The sequence below is a fragment of the Phyllostomus hastatus genome, unplaced genomic scaffold (genome assembly GCF_019186645.2).
Source record: "Phyllostomus hastatus isolate PE091 unplaced genomic scaffold, TTU_PhHast_1.1 phas_contig_65, whole genome shotgun sequence".
Lineage (NCBI taxonomy): Eukaryota > Metazoa > Chordata > Mammalia > Chiroptera > Phyllostomidae > Phyllostomus > Phyllostomus hastatus.
The window spans coordinates 31,113-39,332 of record NW_025333932.1 but is presented as its reverse complement, the minus strand read 5'-3'; the positions used below and the strand labels follow the sequence as shown (position 1 = coordinate 39,332).

Below are 8,220 nucleotides of genomic sequence, written 5' to 3'. Positions count from 1 at the left end.
TTATGTGTAAATGAACTTTATACTCCAGTCAAAAGATAAGATGGTTGAATGAATTTTTTAAAAAAGACCCATTTTATGCTGCTTATGAGAGACACTCTTTAGATCAAAAGATACACACAGACTAAAAGTGAAAAGATGAAAAAAATATTCCATGGAGACAGAAACATAAAGAAAGTGGTGATAGCAATACTCACATCAGACAAAATAGACTTTAAAACAAAGAATGTAGAAGCAGTTGTTTTCCACTCTTGCACTGCAGAAGCTGCTGGGGTCCTTGCAGAGTTTTGCCATTGCACACAAGAACTGCAACACAGTTGCGATGCCATGTGGAAACCAAAGCCGCACCTAGCACATGGCCCCTCCCACCAGCCAGGCACCTCAAATGAGAGATGCTCCCAGGCCAGGACCAGCAGCTCAGCCACCAGCGCCATCTCCACCATCTGCTGTTGACTCACCTGCTGCTATCCCCCAGGCAGGCAGGTCTCATGGTCCAGATGACAACCACTGCAGCTGGGGTGGCTGTGGCTCTGATGCTGGCCATGTGCTAGGTCGTGCCATCACTGGGGGCTTCAGTGGAGGAAGTAATGTTGAGACCTTAAGGCCTACCATCACTTAGCAGGAGCCTCAGGGAACTCAGCTGACATACCACCAGCAGCAGCAATTTGGCCCATGCCACTCTGAAATGAAACAGTGTTTGGAATGTGCACAGAACCAGAGGGACCTTAAGCTTTGTGATGGTATCAGCAAAGTGCAGATCTGCAAAAGGACTAGCCTAATCAAGAAGTCCATATTGAAGTAATGGAAAATCATCTCTCATAACCAAGTTAATTTAGTATAAAGATAAAATTGATAGTGAAAGTATAAAACTACCAGTTAAACCTCTAAATCTCCCCTCAGAATTGCCATGGAAGATGGCATTCTTACCATATATAAGTTGATTGAGTTCCGACTGGGCAAATGTTTGCATGGCCTCCTTCTGACAGAACATAGCTGAGCAGTAGCTATTCTTAAGTAGGAGCTGACCAGCAGCCATTTCCAGGCAACAGCAATTATCTCAAGGTCATACACTGGCCCCCATTTTGGCAGCTGCAATCCTTTCTCCTCCTCCTTCTGCCTGTGTAACAAGTATATAAAAAAATCTCCAGCTTGAGGTCATTGCTCAGAATTTGGGATTCCACTATGAGCTCGAGCGTGTAATAAAGGATCGTGCTCCGCAATCTCTCCTGCGTGTGTTATTTTCTGCAACATTTTGGTTCCCTGACCGGGAAACAACTCACATGAGCAGGCATTTTGCTTCCAGTGAAGGTGACCAGGGGTGGGGTGTCGGTGGGGGAGCCCTGCCGCAAGGGAAGGAGCACATGCCCCGGTTGTTTCAGGCTTCCCAGGGCGGAGACTCCCGTGCTGTGTCCCTGACCACTCTAAGGCCAGGTCGGAGGGGGAGACACGAACCACGAACTGTCAGAGGCGCCAATCAGAATTGGTAAGTGCCCCAGGGCTGGACCTGAGACCAGAGAGAGGCTGATCACCTCTCAACTGGAAAAATTCAGGAGTCTGGGCCAAAGCTCAGACCATCAGACTCCTACTCAGGGGAGAAAAAGTTGTAAACTCTGTGTGACTGTGTATGAATGTATCTGTGACTCCATGAGCCAGTTAGGCTTGTAGAGTCTGATTGGGATAGGCCAGGCAGCCATGCGAAAGGTCCCCTTTTCCTTTGTTTGTCTGTGCCGATTGGGAGAATTTGTCATGGGGGCATTCTGTCACAGTACTATATTGCATGTATGTTGGAGATCGGACAGCAAGCCATGTGGGCACACTGCCATTTTGGGTAAAATGGAGGACGAGCCACGTGAGTGCCCCCGTCGTGGAGGGTGGAGTGTGCATGGTTGTTGTCATCTTGGATGATGGGTCATGTGAGATCCCCTCTATCTTGGAACTGGGCAAGGTGCCAGGCTAACGGCTTTTTTCAGATTATAGGCTGTATGCTGCTGCTGTGTGGCCACCGCATCAGTCTGGTTCTCTGTGTAACTGGTTCTGATAAGAATGGCTCTAGTTCTGAAGGACATGAACTGAGGTCCAAGGGTGAACATCTGACCTATAGGGTGCTTGCGGGGTCTGAGCTTCAGAAAACTGCAGGATGTCCCTGCAAATCTAGGGAATTTTAGTGGAAGGTACCTGCAGTGCCAGGGACTTTTGGCTGCCACATGCTGAGTTTAAATATAGTCCTTCCCAGAGTGGGAAAGGAACCAGGATTAAAAGAGAATGATGGTTAAATCTGAATGAGTAAAATTATGCATAAAGAATGTAAAGTTTTAAACCTGGAGTAAAGGAAACCTCAAGTATTTGTTTTCTGGTTTTGTGGGAAAAGAGCATATTTCTAACATTGGTGTTGTTTCTGATCAGAAATGCTCTGTAGTTAAAAACCTGTTTAAAGTCACCTGTAAGACCTAAAAAAGGATGCCTGTACCAGTTGGGGAGAATGTCTTTGCCACTCGGGACCCAGGAAGGATCATTTGGGGCTGAGTGCCTCAGCCAGAGGCAAAGCAGCATGTCTCTGCCAAAAGACCGGGCCTGAAGGAGCATGTCTCTGAAAGGCACCAATGGACACATTGGTGCAAGAGAATGCCCCTACCTGTGTATTGTTCTGGAACTCTGTGTTTTGGACTTTGCTCTGTATCTGCTCTAAAAAGGAAATTGAGGATTTCAGGGAAGGTTGAAACTTCACACTCTGTAGGAAAGTAAATTAAAAATATAATATATATATATATGTATATATATATGAAGGTCTGTGGGACACTGCAAAATAAATGGAAAAATAAAAGTTTTAGGAAGGGATTACATGGTGTTAGTTAATAATAGAAGGTATAAGGCATGGAGATGCAATCTTGGGGGATATCAGAAGCTGTATGAAAAAAAATAATAGAGGGTTGTGAATGTTGCAGAAAGTCCATGGAAGTAAAAGTTTTAAAAAGCCCGGTAAATATCAGAAGGAAAAGGATTTTCCTTCATGCTTTGTATTTTTCTCCCTACCTGATCTCTCCAGAATTTGGCATTCTGAAGGAGTGAGTGAAGACATAAGGTTTCTTTGCATAAAACCAATAGGACCAGTAGTTAATGGTGGTTTTATTAACCAAGATTTTGACTGGAATGTCACGTCTGAAGGAGGCATGCATGGGTTCTGCTTATCACCAGAAAGCCCTGAGGAACTGGGATTGACGTGCAAGGCTAGTGTAAGCCCACGAGAAAAGCCTGGTACTTTGGTTGGTTGTGCAGTTCATGGCAGTCTTTCCAGGGAAGGAACGAGGGTTGCTTTCATGAAAGATGGCCAAAAGCGGAACCTGTGGGCACAATGGAAGCCTCAAGGATCTGATGAAACAACTGGTACAGGCGAAAGCCAGGTGGCGGATGTGTGGCTCTGCTTCTGTGCCCCAAGGGGCGGACTGAGAAGTCAATCTAAAGGTTCCCTGTGTAAGTCCCAGCAAAGCCGAATTAAAGATCATAAGTGATCCAGGCTGCTCCTGGTGTGTTTATGCAAACGAACAGTCAAAATGAAAACCGCAACTCAAAGTAGTCCCTTTAATAACAGTAAGGGTGATTGATCTTAAGGAGAAAAAATGTGGTTCAAGGAAAATCACAGTGCTCAGTATTGGACACCAGAATGACGCAGCTAACTGCCTTGAAAGTGTCTTTGCATTTGAAAGTTGAAACTAGTTTTGTAATATCATCAAAGATATACAATTTACAGGTATGGAGGACCTGTCAGATTGCCATTGCTAAATGTCATTGCAGGAAAGACGTTGCAACTGAATGTTTCCCAAAAGACAGTCTCACAGGGACAGAGACTGGTTTGGGGACTATTGTGTGAATTCACCTGTGTGTTCTTCTGTTTTCATAGGATGTATGCCTATGACTTCATTACCTGAGTGATTAGTTGCAATATAGGCCTCACTTAAGGAGCCCATTCTTCATCATCACCCCCTGAAACTCAATGGTTTGGCTAAACTGAGTGGTTGGGTTGGTGAGCAGTTTGGGCAATCTGTGGGCTTCACTTTAGAGCTGATTTTCCCCTTTCTGTCTTAATGGCTTTGGACAGGAAGGGTTCAGATATCTAGAAGGAGGGAAATCCTAATATATTCCCCCTCAGCCCGAGTGAAGTATAATGGGCCACAAGAGTTTTGGATAGGTGTGGCATGCCTTGTACGCCTTCCTCCAGATAAGCCATTCTTTACCTAAGCCCCTGCCTTTGTCATTTAGTGGTTATAATTTAATTGTGCCTTCCAACTCTTTCCAAATCTGTCACCTCCGGAATATGACCAGGATGCCAACGGTCCAGTAATGCCAGCCTTTGGACGCCGAGCCTGCGACTTCCTTGTGTCAGCCAACTGACCAGGATTCTGTAAGGTCCTTGCCTTTACAGGAAGGACTCCCTCCATGCTACACCCCTCCTTCAGGGCACCCCCAGACCCACGGGTAGGTAGAACAACGTCCATTTCCAGCTGGAAGCATTTACAAGAAGATGAAACCTCCGTCCATTGTCCTTTAAAGGAATTTAAAGTGGGTGTATATCTAAAATGAGAAATTGGTACAGGGTGCAGCCAAGAGAGGGAACTCCAAATGGGCATTTAAAACAGGGTCCAGAACTCAAGGCATCCAGGAGATTTTAAGATGTCTTCACCCCCTTCCCTCACAGGTGTGAGTTGGGGGAGGGACACACAGAGCAAGAACATGCAGGGCTGTTTTGCACAGCAAGAGCTTTACAGCTAATCCATGACATAGTCATTTGACATACCTATAGCCTTTGGCTGGTCACTTTAGATATGCTGAATAGCCGTGGCCATGCTCTGGGCCAGGGAGATAAAGAAAGACCTCCCTGCCCAAGATGTGACTGGGAGGCAGGTCCCCCAAGTTACAGCGCCTGCATGGAGCTCAGAGAAGACTGGCCCCATGACATGGGGCCACACCTGCCCAGACCCATGATGGCAGCCAGACGGGAGTGGGTACTAGCCCGTCCAGGATCTGTGGGCCGTCAAGAAAGCAGCCGTCACCCTCCATGTGTAGTCCCGAACCTGTACACCCTCCTGAGCCAGCTTCTTCACTAGCAGTGTGGTTTACCTGCCTTGATCTGAAGGATGCCTTCTCCTGCATTCCTGTGGCACCTTCCAGCCAACCCATTTTTGCCTTTGAATGGAAAGATCCACACACAGAGGTCAAAAATCAGTTGACCTGGACTAAACTGCCCCAGGGGTTTAAGAACTCCCCCACCTTATCTGGGGAAGCCCTAGCAGAAGACCTGAAGCCCCTCCCAGAGGGGGGATGGACTTGACAATTCTGCAGTACATGGATGACCTCCTCCTGGCGGACCATCCCAGGAACAGTGCTGGGAGGGAACGCACATGCTGCTGAAGCGCCTGGCTGAATTAAGGAAAAAACACCAGAAGCACATCCCGAACACACTCCTGCTCTTCACGTCGAGTTGCAGAGGGCACATGCTGTGTATTTGAAGTGCCCCCACAGCCGTCCACGCAGTCCTCTGTCATGGCCCTTCACAGTACTCCGTCGAGTTCGCCTGCCCCAGTGGCCTGCAAGCCCCCTCGGGGCTCTGGTAGTGTCACCAGGCACAGAGCTCAGCAGCCAGGCTTGTCAGAAGTACTCACGGTGTGATCAGGGGTGAGGACAGAAAATGGCCGAGTTGCCAACACCCTCCAGAACCTTGTCTGATTTCTGAGAAAAATGCTCATTCTCCTGAGGAAAAGCCAGCCTGCACCCTGCTGCTTTGGAACTTGGCCCTACTATCAGGCTTTGAAGGGTCTGGACATTAAGCCCTTAGAATGGGGAGAAAATGAAGAGAAAGCCTTCCAAGATATCAAGGGGTGCCTCAGTGATGTTGCTGCCCTTGGACTGTCAGAGCCAGGGAGGCCTTTTGATCTGTATACCCACAAGAGAGACAAGGTAGCCCTTGGATCCTGACCCATCCTGTCGGACCATGGCAACATCCGGTGGCTTATCTGTCTAAACAGTTGGACCATGTCGCCACTGGTTGGCCACCTTGTCTGAGGGCAGTCACTGCTGCCGTAACCGTCTTGCAAGAGGCAGACAAGTTAACTCTAGGCCCAGAAGTCAGTCTTCACGTACCACATGTAGTGAACAGCCTCCTTGCTGGGCAGGGGCATAAGTGGCTGTCGAACCCTAGACTGACTCAGTACCAGGGCATCCTCCAAGGAAACCCAAGGGTGCATGTTAAGACCATGAAATGAGTCAATCCAGCCACCTACTTACCGGCAGAACTTGGAGAGTTGGACCATGACTGTCTTGAAGTAACCGAAGAGGTCCATGCCAGCCGGCCAGTCCTCCAGGACCAGCCCCTGGCCCAACCTGATGTCACCCACTACATGGATGGAAGCAGCTATATGGTTGAGGGCAGGAGAGTTGCCAGGTACACATACCAGGAAACTGGACTGCCCTGGACAGACTTGCTGCCACTAGCATTGCCTAGGTTGCAGGAGTCACCTGTTGGATCCACTACAGCTGGGTCAAAACAGCAGCAGATCCCGAGGACCCGAGGACTAGGCCTGCACCTAGAATACCCACACTGAGGCACCAGAGGACACCAGCCAGTAAAGAAGACACCAAGGAATGGACCGTTGTTCCACAGGGTACCTGACTTTAATTGGCACCTTCGAAGGAGCATTGGGAATTGGACTAGTGACTGTGACCCCTGCGGAATGAAATCCCATGAAGCGGATCACCCTAGGAATAGTTTATCTCTGTTTGGGTCTCTGCATTTGGGTTTATTGTATGCTTCACTGAACAAATGTGGCCCCTTTCTCAGCTCCAGCCTGCAAATGTAATACCCCCGGGCATAGGATTATGCTCAGCAGTAGAGTGGTCTCTTGCTATCTCCCAAGGTCAGCTTTCAGCTCCTCCACTGACATGCCATTGGGTTGTGTTCAGCCACAGCAATCCCTGTGCACTTGGAGAGGGAAAGTATGCCAGACTAGAGAGATATCCAGGACCATAGGATACCAGACCCGGAGGTGACAGGCATATGGGACCCCGCATCCTCCGGACCTTGGTCCAACACCTGGGGCCACAGGAACTCGTAGGGCAGCCACTAAAGTGTTAGCCCTCCAGCAGTACCAACACCAGTATCAGCAGTTGCAACCCTCCCAAGGACCTCAGCCATATAGCCAGTTATATAGTGATGCTAAAGGGATAAAAACACCTTATAGCCTCAAAGCGGAGAATGTGACAGGACATAGCTGAGCAGTAGCTACTGTTAAGTAGGAGCTACCAGCAGCCGTTTCCAGGCAACAGCTGTTATCTCAAGGTCATACACTGGCCCCCCTTTTGGCAGCTGCACTCCTTTCTCCTCCTCCTTCTGCCTGTGTAACAAGTATATAAAGGAAACTCCAGCTTGAGCTCATTGCTCAGAATTTCGGATTCCCCTCTGAGCCCGCAAGCGCAATAAAAGAACGTGCTCTGCAATCTCTTCCGCATGTGAGTCATTTTCCGCAACATCTTACCATATAAAAGTTCATTGGGTTCTGGCTGGGCAAATGTTTGCATGGCCTCCTTAAACCAGCTTTTGTGATGTTACTGTTTGTGAATCAATTAGAATAAATTGATTTTCTTAAAAAAAAAAGTAGAACCACACAAAAAAGAACATTACATAATGATAAAGATGCTAATTTAAGAGAAGGATATATTATCGTAAATCTATTTGCACCAAATATAGGAACACCTAAGTACATAAGCAAATGTTAATGGACATAAAGGCAGAATTTATCAGACATACAATAATAGTTGAGGATTATAATGCCCCATTTACCTCAATGGATGGATCATCCAGACACAAAATTAATATGGAATAATGGTCTTAAATGTCACTTGAGCCCAAGTTGACTGAGCAGACATTTTTAGAATATTTCATCCAAAACCACAGAATACAAATTTTTCTCAAATTCACATTTTAAGGATAGACCACATAGTATACTGTAAAACAACCTCCATAAATTTAATATGATTGAAATTATATCCAGCATATTTTCTGACCACAATTGTATGAAACTAGAAATCATCTACAGGAAGAAAACAATAAACAAACAAACAAACAAACAACTACAATTCACATAGATTAAACAAACAATGGATAAAAGAGGAAATTGAAAACTACCTTGAGACAAATGAAAGTGAAACACAACTTTTCAAAATTTATGGGATGCA

At 46.8% G+C, this 8,220-nt stretch overlaps 1 pseudogene; it reads left to right on the top strand.

The window, feature by feature from the left end:
* Window positions 1–319: 319 nt before the first annotated feature.
* LOC123825773 lies at window positions 320–838 on the top strand (annotated as a pseudogene).
* Window positions 839–8,220: the final 7,382 nt, after the last annotated feature.